The 10,947-nt window shown below is 38.3% G+C and overlaps 1 pseudogene; it reads left to right on the forward strand.

Moving 5' to 3' along the window:
* Positions 1 to 7,285: 7,285 nt before the first annotated feature.
* LOC144704044 (small nucleolar RNA R71) lies at positions 7,286 to 7,379 on the forward strand (annotated as a pseudogene).
* Positions 7,380 to 10,947: the final 3,568 nt, after the last annotated feature.

Consider the following 10,947-nt stretch of genomic DNA (forward strand, 5'->3'; position numbering starts at 1 on the left):
CCAGATCTTCTTTTCAGGGTCATGATCCACGTCCATTATGGTCCTCCAATCAGCATTGAGACCTTTGAAATACCCCCTGGACGTTCAAGGCTTCTTTCCTTAATTAGCATTAAAGGTGCTATCTTTAAGTCTCCACCCTTGGATGTTTTGTGGATTGAATGGCTGGATCTTCTTCTCTGGCTTGGATCCACGTCCAAGGTTATCCTCCAATCATCATTTAAGCCCCTGAAATATTCATAAATAATCATGACTGGACCTTCCCCTTGCCCTCCTTTCTTTGACCCAACGTGCCTCTCATAGTGGGCTTAGTGGAGCTTCCTTAGTGGGCCTTTAGAATAGAGCTAACTGTCTTGCTTTGGGCCTTCTTTCTTGGCCCAGGGTTGTGGCTGAGCCTGCTCCTCTGGTCCAAATAGCTTCCTCTTCATTTAATTATCCCCTTTATTCATGAAAGTTTCACCTAATTCCTGCATCTTCCACATAAACTAAGAAGAGAGTGAGATTCATTCCACTTAACTCATTGAGTTAAGTGGGGTTAGTCCCACAAATAATAATTAACTCCAAATTAGAAAAAGGTGATTTTGTTTCATGATGTTTCACAACTTAACATAAATGTTGATAATATATCCAAATAAAGATAAAGAAGTAGATAAATTAGCTGAAATTGCACATATATATTACTAGCATTTTGGATTTATCAAATACCCCCCAACTTAGATCATTGCTAGTCCCTTAGTAATGCCCTTCGATTTTCTTTGGACTTCCCTTCTCGTCTTTACACCAAGAAGGTATCTGCATGAACCGTTAAGTTTATCAATGACATATTTAGATGAGCATTTTCCTTTGACAATCTAGGTCAAAACCTTTGCAGGAATACATGAACTTTTTTTCTCATGGTCTGAGCAGAACTGGTGGTCATAATAGGGTAGGTTACTTCTCTCTAGGCTCAACACCATAAAAAAAAAGATTTCCTCACTTCACACATTGAACTGGGCCTCACCCCTCTTGGTTCACTCGCTCACAAGAGAAAGGGCTACCTAAGTGGTGATGTCCCTAAAAGCTTCATCAGACCTGAAATAGAGAGTATGTACTCTTCGCCTCTTATTATGAGCACAAGGTAACAAGGCGTGTTAAGAAATGGCTTCCTATCTACTCTAAGTTTCAAGAGAGATGAGAAGAAAGGTTTAAGGAGAATGGGCAAAGTCTGAGTTAAGAAAGTCGGAGGAAGATTACTTATATAGCCTACTCCCAAGATTCAAGAAGAAATGTGGAAGGTAGAAGAAGGTAAAGATGATCCTCATAAGTTATTATTCTAGGAAGAGAATGCATTCATTATGGAATGATAGGCAATTCATAGGAAACAAATAAGAAGAAGAAGAAGAAACAAGCCCCATAGTAATTTTTCCTTTCTTTTTTCATAATTTTGTAAAATGTATTCTTCATAGTAATTTTTCTGTATTTCCTGTTTTTTTTTTTGGGGCGGCAAATAGAAGAAGAGAATAAGAAAGGATGTATGAACTACAGTAATCAAATAATTTTTCTTGAATGAATGTCAATCACAGATTTCATGCAATCACTCTACCCTCAAAGAGGATTTTTTTTTTTAACTTTGAGGATCAGAAAGAGGAAATAGATTGAGAAGATGTAGAGTGAATATCAATGGAAAAGATTTAAAATAAGATGACAAATATCAATATGATATTGTTTTTAAAGATAAGAGTGATAGAACGACTTGGGAGTAAGCCATTTCATAAGCAAGGAGGTGGGGTCGTATATAAGTACGGTGAGGTAAAGGTGGTAAAGGGTCAGTAAGCATAGATGGATGAAGATGGAAAATGAAGAATTGTGGGATGAAGATTTTATAAGAGGTATGAAATGGAGGGGTAATATGCTCAAGACTTGAAGAAGTGCATCTCACTATCCAGCATATGATTAGGCTGATAGGTAGTCATTCACATAGATAGGTTCGGTTAAATCAAAATATGGGTGTAGTGGGGGTGTCACACTTCCACTCAATACTCAAATCCTTATCTATGGGGTATACACCTTTTGATTTTCAGATCTGTCCTTCACCCTACCATGTACTCTCGCCATTTGGGGATAAGATCATGTACTACCTAGAAATCAACATTGATGCCCCTATAATATGATCATGATGCGCTCAGTGAGCCTAGCTTCCCCACATTTTCTTCTAAGGTAAAAAGATAAAAGGGGCTGTCCAAAGTTTGGTTATGGCATGATGTTGAATTCAAGAATCTTTTATACCTCCCATCTTATTAAAAAAAAAAACATTGAGACATCATAGAAAATATAAACTTTTAAGGCGGATTGAATCTCCCCCCACATAGTAGTTGCATAGTCCTCAATGCATAGGAAAATATAAAAAGGAGTTTAGAGGGCGCAAGCAGTGGGTTGAGCGCTTTCATGTAGGTTCCTTCACGTCATTTCATGTATTGGTGGTAGGCATTTTCTAAAACCAAAGAAAATAAAAGAAAACAAAAGAAAAACAAAGAAACAAAAGAAACAAAAGAAAATAATAAAGGTAAAAAATAGAAATAAAAGCTTTATTGCAGCACTATGGATGTTACTAACCTGTAAGTTTTTCCAATATCATACTAAGGGGTTGATGAGGAGGATCATCATGTAAGTAAGGCTTCAGCCTTTGCCCATTCACTGTGAATTGTTTATGGGTTATAGGATCCAAAATTAAAATGGCCCCATTTTTATATGATTCTACTACCAAATAAGGTCCATTCCATCTACTTTTTAGCTTACCAAGAAAGAGTTTTAATCTTGAATTGTAAAGCCATACCTTTTGATCTTTGACAAAGGTCCTTCTTCTGATGTTTTTGTCGTGGAAGGCCTTCATCTTGGCTTTGTATATCTTGGAGTTTTCATAAGCCTCATTCCTAATTTCTTCAAGTTCTTGGAGCTGGAGCAACCTGCATTTTCCTGCTTCATCTAAAGAAAGATTTAGCTTTTTAATTGCCCATGAAGCTTTATGTTCCAACTCCAATGGTAGATGACATGGTTTTCCAAATATCAACCTGAAGCGGGACATTCCTAAGGGTGTTTTATAGGCTGTTCTATAGGCCCATAATGTTTCATTTAGTTTGTATGGCCAATCTTTCCCATTGGGCTTCACAATTTTTTGAAGGATTTTCTTAATTTCTCTGTTACATAATTCAACCTGCCCATTAGCTTGCGGGTTATATGGGGTAGTTACTTTATGTTGTACACCATATTTTTTCAAAAGCTTTCTAAAATTAAAGTTTACAAAATGTGACCCCCCATCACTAATTATAGCCCTAGGACATCCATATCTGCAAAAGATGTAAGTCTCCACAAAATCAGTGACAACTTTACTGGTATTGGTCCTAGTGGCTATGGCTTCTACCCACTTTGAGACATAGTCTACAGCCATTAAAATATACTCATATCCATTCGAATTAGGAAATGGTCCCATGAAATCAATGCCCCATAAATCAAATATTTCTACTTCTAAAATGGGTTTTAGAGGCATATGATTTTTTCTATCAATATTTATAGATGCTTGACATGTTAAACATTTTAAATAAAAATCACGTGCATCTTTAAATAAAGTTGGCCAATAAAACCCACTTTCCATTACCTTATGGGTTGTTACCTTAGCTTAATAGTGACCTCCTCTTGGGTTGGAATGGCAGAATTTAAGTATGCTGTTATGTTCTTCTTCGGGTACGCATCTTCTAAGAATTTGATCAGCTCCTTGATGGAATAGCTCTGGTTCTTCCCAAAAATAATCTCGCATGTCCTTGAAGAACTTCTTTCTCTAATTGTAGCTCCATCCTGAAGGGACTCTTCTTGTCACCAAAAAATTCACAATGTTTGCAAACCATGGAACATTTCCTGTTTGGATAGCCAGAATTTGCTCATCCGGAAATGCTTCATGGATAAGTGAGGAGTCATTTACTTTGATCCTAGAAAGATGATCAGCAACATAATTTTCATAGCCCTTTTTATCTTTAATTTCTATGTCAAATTCCTGTAAGAATAAAATCCATCTGATAAGCCTAGGTTTAGCTTCCTTTTTAGATAAAAGATATTTTAATGCCGCATGATCAATGTAGACTATTATTTTACTACAAAGCAAATAAGGTCGAAATTTTTCTAAAGCAAAAATTACAGCTAGCAGTTCTTTTTCTGTGGTAGAGTAATTGAGTTGTGCATGAATTAAAGTTCTGCTAGCATAATATATGGCCACAGGTTTCTTCTCTTTCCTCTGTCCTAAGACTGCCCCTACAGCAAAATCCGAGGCATCACGCATGATTTCAAATGGCAAGCTCCAATCTGGAGCTTGCAAAATAGGTGCATGTGTGAGAGCCTTCTTCAGCTCTTCAAAAGCAGAAATAGCACTTTTATCCAAAGTGATTTCATTAGTTTTACTAGAAAGGAAATTAGTAAGAGGTTTGGAAATTTTAGCAAAGTTTTGAATGAACCTCCTATAGAAACCTGCATGGCCGAGGAACCCTCTAAAGGTTTTTGGATTTGTGGGGAGTGGAAGGCCCTGGATGACTTCTATTTTGGCCTTGTCCACTTCCAGTCCACGATTGCTGACCTTGTGCCCCAATACCACTCCCTCTTGTACCATAAAATGAGATTTTTCCCAACTTAGCACAAGGTTACTTTCAATGCATCTTTGAAGAACTTTAGTAAGATTTAGAAGGCAATTTTCAAAAGAATCTCTAAATACAGAAAAATCATCCATAAAAAATTGTAAACAATCACCTACTAAATCAGAGAATAAAGAGTTCATGCATCTTTGGAAGGTGGCTGGAGCATTACATAGGCCAAAAGGCATGCGCCTGAAGGTATATGTACCTACAGGGCTAGTAAAAGTTGTTTTCTCTTGATCATCAGGATGAATGTTAACTTGATTATATCCTGAATAACCATCAAGAAAACAAAATAAATTCTGTCCTGATAGTTTTTCTAAAATTTGATCAATGAAAGGAAGGGGATAATGGTCTTTCTTTGTAGCCTTATTTAATTTTCTATAGTCAATACATACCCTCCATCCAGTTATCAGCATCTTCTGGATTTCTTCTCCCTTTTCATTGATCTCTACTGTTACTCCAGATTTCTTTGGCACCATGTGAACAGGGCTGACCCATTCACTATCAGAAATGGCATAAATAATACCTACATCTAGCCATTTTAATATTTCATTCTCTAATACTTCCCTCATATGTGGGTTCAGCCTACGTTTGTGCTCCCTAGAAGGTTTAGAATATTCTTCTAAAAATATTATGTGTTCACAAATTGATGAAGGGATTCCTCTAATATCCTCAAATGTCCATCCTAATGCTCCTTTATGCTCTCTCAATACCTTAAGCAAATCATTTTCTTGTGAAGGAGTAAGGGACGAGGAAATAATCACAGGTAAGGAATTTCTAGAATCTAAAAATGGACATTTTAAAGATGATGGGAGAGGTTTAAGCTCTAAGTTCAAATCTAGGGAGAGTGTAGGAGGCTCAGGTTCTACTCTTTCCTCGTTGGCATCATCTACTCTCAATAAAAACCCTCAAATAGCATCGACATCATCCTCCTCTTCATCACAAAATTTTAACTCTTCGTTACTCCCTTTAGGACATTTCATCATCTTGGATATGTCTAATTTAACTCTTTCCTCTCCAACCTTTAATTCAACAGTCCCTTTTTCCCAATCCATGATTGTTCTAGCTGTCGCCAAGAAGGGTCTTCCTAGAATGATAGGCGCTAAACTTAGATCTCCCTTTACCTATACCTCAGTTACAATAAAATGGACGGGGATCTCACAATTTTCAACGTTTATCATCACATCAGATAACCTACCCTCTGGTTGTCTAATTGTTCCATCAGCTAGCAATAGATCCATGCAGATTTCCTCAAATTTCCCAAAACCGTATTCCTCATATAAAACTTTTGGAATAATAGTAATACTAGCTCCTATATCTAATAATACTCTAGTAAAAATCTTTCCTCCAATTTCACATGTAATAAAAGGAGCTCCTGGATCTTTCTTTTTAATGGGAAAAGAGTTTAAGATAATAGAGGCATTTTCAGAAAGCTTAACTACCTCCTTGGTTTTCCTCGATGTGCATGAATCCTTTAAATATTTCTTTTAAAAAGGTGCACATTTAATCATATCCTCTACGGCTATTGACATCGTGGCTTTCTTGAAATTCTCTAGGAGTCTATACTCATAATCAGGAGAAGACTTAAGGGGTTTTAAGGCCGAAGGATAAGGAATGGGAGGGGTGTAGGTTGAAGGTAGGGGTTCCACACTAGGTGATGGAGCCTCTCCTTCTCTTAGGTTATTTTCCTCCAATTTTGTTTTTTACTTGCCTCGGTGAGGATCTTGAAGTTCCTTGCCATTTCTCAATTTTGAAATGGCTTGAATTTCTTCAAGATCTTCCTCATTGTCATGATATAGGTTTCCTCTTGTAAATGACATAAATTTTTGGGATTAATGGAAGGTTGAGTTGGAAATCGACCTGAGTGGGAGTTGTATTCAACTCCCTTACCTCCATGGTCAGTTGTTCTTTGCTTCAAGCTCTCCAATAGCTGTCTGGTCTGCTCTTGCGCATCCATCATCATTTTTGTCTGTGTTTCCATCATGGCTTGCATGCGCATCTCCATTTATTCCCGTAGCCTTCGATTTTGCTGCTCTATCATGTGAGAGATCACAGGTGTTAGAGTGGACAAATCTTGTACCTGGTTTTGTGGAGCTGCTTGATAAGACTGCTGTGGTGGGGTCTGGAATTGGACTCGTTGCTGGAAAGGGGCCTTGGTTCCTTGGGAGTAGATTCCATGGTTGTTGTAGATGGTCCTCTTTGGTCCTCCCCAAGGATGTTGGTTGTGGTGCAATAAATGGACCTCCTCCTCTCCAAGTTGCCATGCTCCATCCTCATGATCTCTGCTAGAACATATAGAACAAATCTGTGCTTTCACAAGGGGTGAGTTAGGGAGAAAAGCATTCTTTAGAGTGGAAGTCAATTCTTCAAGTTTCTTGTTGGTTTCTCTTATCCCTGCATGAAGATCAGCTTCCTTTTAAGTTACTTGCAGCAATCCTCATTTTGGGTTGGCATTTATTCCATTTTGACTTGCTCCTATTTCCTGTAGGTCAGTTTCAGCCACCCTTTCCAAAAGATCAAAGACTTCATTCTCATAAGCCATATAGAACGAGCCACCAGCTATTTGATTCACTTTACTTTTAAAAATATCAGGAAGTGATTCATACAAAATTTCAGCTAGCTGACATTTTTCTATTCCACGGTGAGGGCATTTTCGGATTTATTCATTGAACCTTTCCCATGATTCACTAAATGCTTCATGATCATGGGGATAAAATTTCTGAATTTCTTTTCTATAAAAACTAGTTTTGGAAAGGGGATAAAATTTAAGTAGAAATTTATTCTGCATTTCTTCCCATGAGTTAAATGTTATGCCTAAATTTCTATACCATGCGAAAGCCTTATCTTTCAAAGTAAGCAGAAAATATTTCAATTTTAAAGCTTCAGTAGTTAAACCAGGAATATTTTGAGAGGAACATCGAATGTGAAAATCATCAAGAAATTCTAAAGGATTTTTAGAAGAATGACCAGTAAATTCAGGGAGAGAGTTAAGTAGGGCATTGTCATACCTAAACATAACCCCCTCACCTACATTGATGTTGATGCCGGTTTGCAGTAGACTTCCTAACGGAGTAGATCTATCCAGCATCGTCCTTCTCCTCCCTTGTTGTGGCTGACCATCTTCTGCCATATCGACTTCTTCTTTATCTTGAGCTGTAAGTGTTGCTGGAAGAGCAGGATATTGAGTGTCTAGATCTTCCTCAACACTAGTCCCACCCTTAGACCTTGTTAAGACCCTCAATCTCCAAAAAAGTAGTTAGAAGTCCGTTTGTTGAGGGTTAGCTGCCCTCAACTTTGGCAAAAGAGGAAAAAATACAAATTCACTAAAAACAATCACCGTGCTCCCCGGCAACGGCGCCAGTTGATAATTCAGATTTTGGTGTAATTAGTGATGAGCTAACTTCACTAATTAGTGTCGTTGGTTTATCCGAATTCAAACAACAAAAATTTATAATAACCTTACTAGCGTAGGGAGAGTAAGGGTCAATCCACAGGGAGCAAGGGTTTTTTTTCTTAGGAATTTGTGCTTTAGTCATGTATTTTTTAATAATTTAAGAGGTAGGTTTACTACATATGAAGATAAATAACTAATTAAATAAAAATATATAACAAAGAAAAATAAAATATTATTATAATATTATAATAATATTAATAGGCAGAAATTTTTTTTTTCGTATTTCTTAGGAGTATTTGAAAGCTAAAACAAAATAGGAAATGAAACAGTTTGGCGCTCTGGACTTAGTCAAAATTTGGCTAAGTCCGGATGCCAAATGGGGAAGGTGCCTTGGTGGAGGAGAGAGAAACAAATGGACTGTACTAAAATCACTCTAGAATGAGTTTTAGAACGAATTTTAGAGCGTGGTTGGATGCACTGGAGCCATCTGAATATTGGCTAGCTGATCCAAGACTAACCAAAAGATAAAAGATGAACCGAAAAGAATGAAAAAGGAGAAATAATAAGGTAACCTCTTTTTCACACCCGCTAAGGTCCAAGGGACTTGTTCTTCTCCCTTCCACCAGCTTCTTCAGCCCTGGATGCTTCCTGCTCAGCCTGGTACTCATTGAGGTGAATGGATATATGACTCAATTGCACTTAGGCCACCAAACATTACTTTGGATTGAATCACAAGATGAATTTTACAATAAGGTGAAGGGGTTTATATAGGGAGAGAGAGCAAGGGAGGGCCATTGGATTTTTAATACACTGGATGGCCAGATCTTCTTTTCAGGGTCGTGATCCACGTCCATTATGGTCCTCCAATCAGCATTGAGACCTTTGAAATACCCCCTGGACGTTCAAGGCTTCTTTCCTTAATTAGCATTAAAGGTGCTATCTTTAAGTCTCCACCCTTGGATGTTTTGTGGATTGAATGGCTGGATCTTCTTCTCTGGCTTGGATCCACGTCCAAGGTTATCCTCCAATCATCATTTAAGCCCCTGAAATATTCATAAATAATCATGACTGGACCTTCCCCTTGCCCTCCTTTCTTTGACCCAACATGCCTCTCATAGTGGGCTTAGTGGAGCTTCCTTAGTGGGCCTTTAGAATAGAGCCAACTGTCTTGCTTTGGGCCTTCTTTCTTGGCCCAGGGTTGTGGCTGAGCCTGCTCCTCTGGTCCAAATAGCTTCCTCTTCATTTAATTATCCCCTTTATTCATGAAAGTTTCACCTAATTCCTGCATCTTCCACATAAACTAAGAAGAGAGTGAGACTCATTCCACTTAACTCATTGAGTTAAGTGGGGTTAGTCCCACAAATGATAATAATTAACTCTAAATTAGAAAAAGGTGATTTTGTTTCATGATGTTTCACAACTTAACATAAATGTTGATAATATATCCAAATAAAGATAAAGAAGTAGATAAATTAGCTGAAATTGCACATATATATTACTATCATTTTGGATTTATCAACCAGGGGTGAGAGATGTGCAACCTTCGTCACAACGAGCGCCCCTTTACACACTTTCAAGTACGCTGTCTGGAGCATTGAATGTGAAGCCATTGGCCTACAAATAACCAAGGGAATCGAGTTTTGTCGTAGCCCTGACACATGCCGCACATTACCCAATATTCCGATTGCTCCATCAGACATCCAAATCTTCACCGTTCCAACACCAACAACCTTACAAGGAGGATTATTCCCCATAGAAACGACTCCTGAAGCACTAACATAAGAGTGAAACCAGTCAGCCCGATGACATAAATTTTAAGAACATCCTAAATCCAGAATCTACGAGTCTACTAATTCATCAGCCATGACCAAGGCAGAGTAGATGTCTGCATCACAAGCCTCTCCAACCCTTGTGAGATTAGCAGTGCTCGTGTCACCAGCATCTATCTTCCTGGATTCTAGCTTCGTCCAATATCTCAGAAGATGTCCTTCCTCGTGACACTAGTTTCACATCACAGTCTTCAACCAATTGGTTCTTCTCTCCCAACTTGGTGTTCTCATTATGTCATCCACATTTATTGCCATTCTTCACATAGTGATATCTTCAGCTCATTTCTTTAACTGACTGTATTTCATCAAGGTTGTAATGACCTCCTCAGTACCTAGCACTTTGCTTCCATGAAACAAGGTCATCATGAGGCGATCATATGACTTCGAAAGAGAAACAATCAGAAACATTACTTTATTCTTGTCGCATGACATCTCTTCAATCTCCATCAGACCTGTAATTTACTTAGTAAAACAACCAATATGAACATACAAATCAGCACCGATAGAAACAGATCGTAAGAACCTCGTTATGTAACCATCGGGACATCAACATCCATGGATCTCAATGCAAGGCACTATGTTATCATGCGGTGAAGTAGATCAACTTCTTCTTTAACTCCCAAGCGAAGGGAGTAAACAACACGGACTGATGAAGACAAAACGGGGGAGAGAAAGAGGAGAAGAGAGGAAAAAGCAAGAAGAGCAAATGCAAAAAAAACCCTTGACGACTGTAGTTCCTATGAGAGTTCAAGGGGGATGAACATCGATTTAAATTGCTTAGGAAGGGGCCCCCAATGTGCCTTTTTATCAAAAACTCAAAAGATAACGAGGGGCGCTGATAGAGCGGCCCAAATGGGCTCTCACGAGATGTCTTCGAAGCTACCCTTGGCACCATCAGCACCTATGCAGGTCAGCATCGAGCCTGAGTGGCAAGCCAAAGCATCAGTAAAGATGCCTGAGTTTACGTAACCCATGTAAAGCACGTTAGTAACTATCGCACTGTGATCTTCATCGGTTTGTGCTAGTAAGATTCCTCATGTTTTAACATGGTTCTTCTCATCGTATCACGTCT

Source organism: Wolffia australiana, chromosome 5, assembly GCF_029677425.1.
Source record: "Wolffia australiana isolate 7733 chromosome 5, ASM2967742v1".
Taxonomy (NCBI): Eukaryota; Viridiplantae; Streptophyta; class Magnoliopsida; order Alismatales; family Araceae; genus Wolffia; species Wolffia australiana.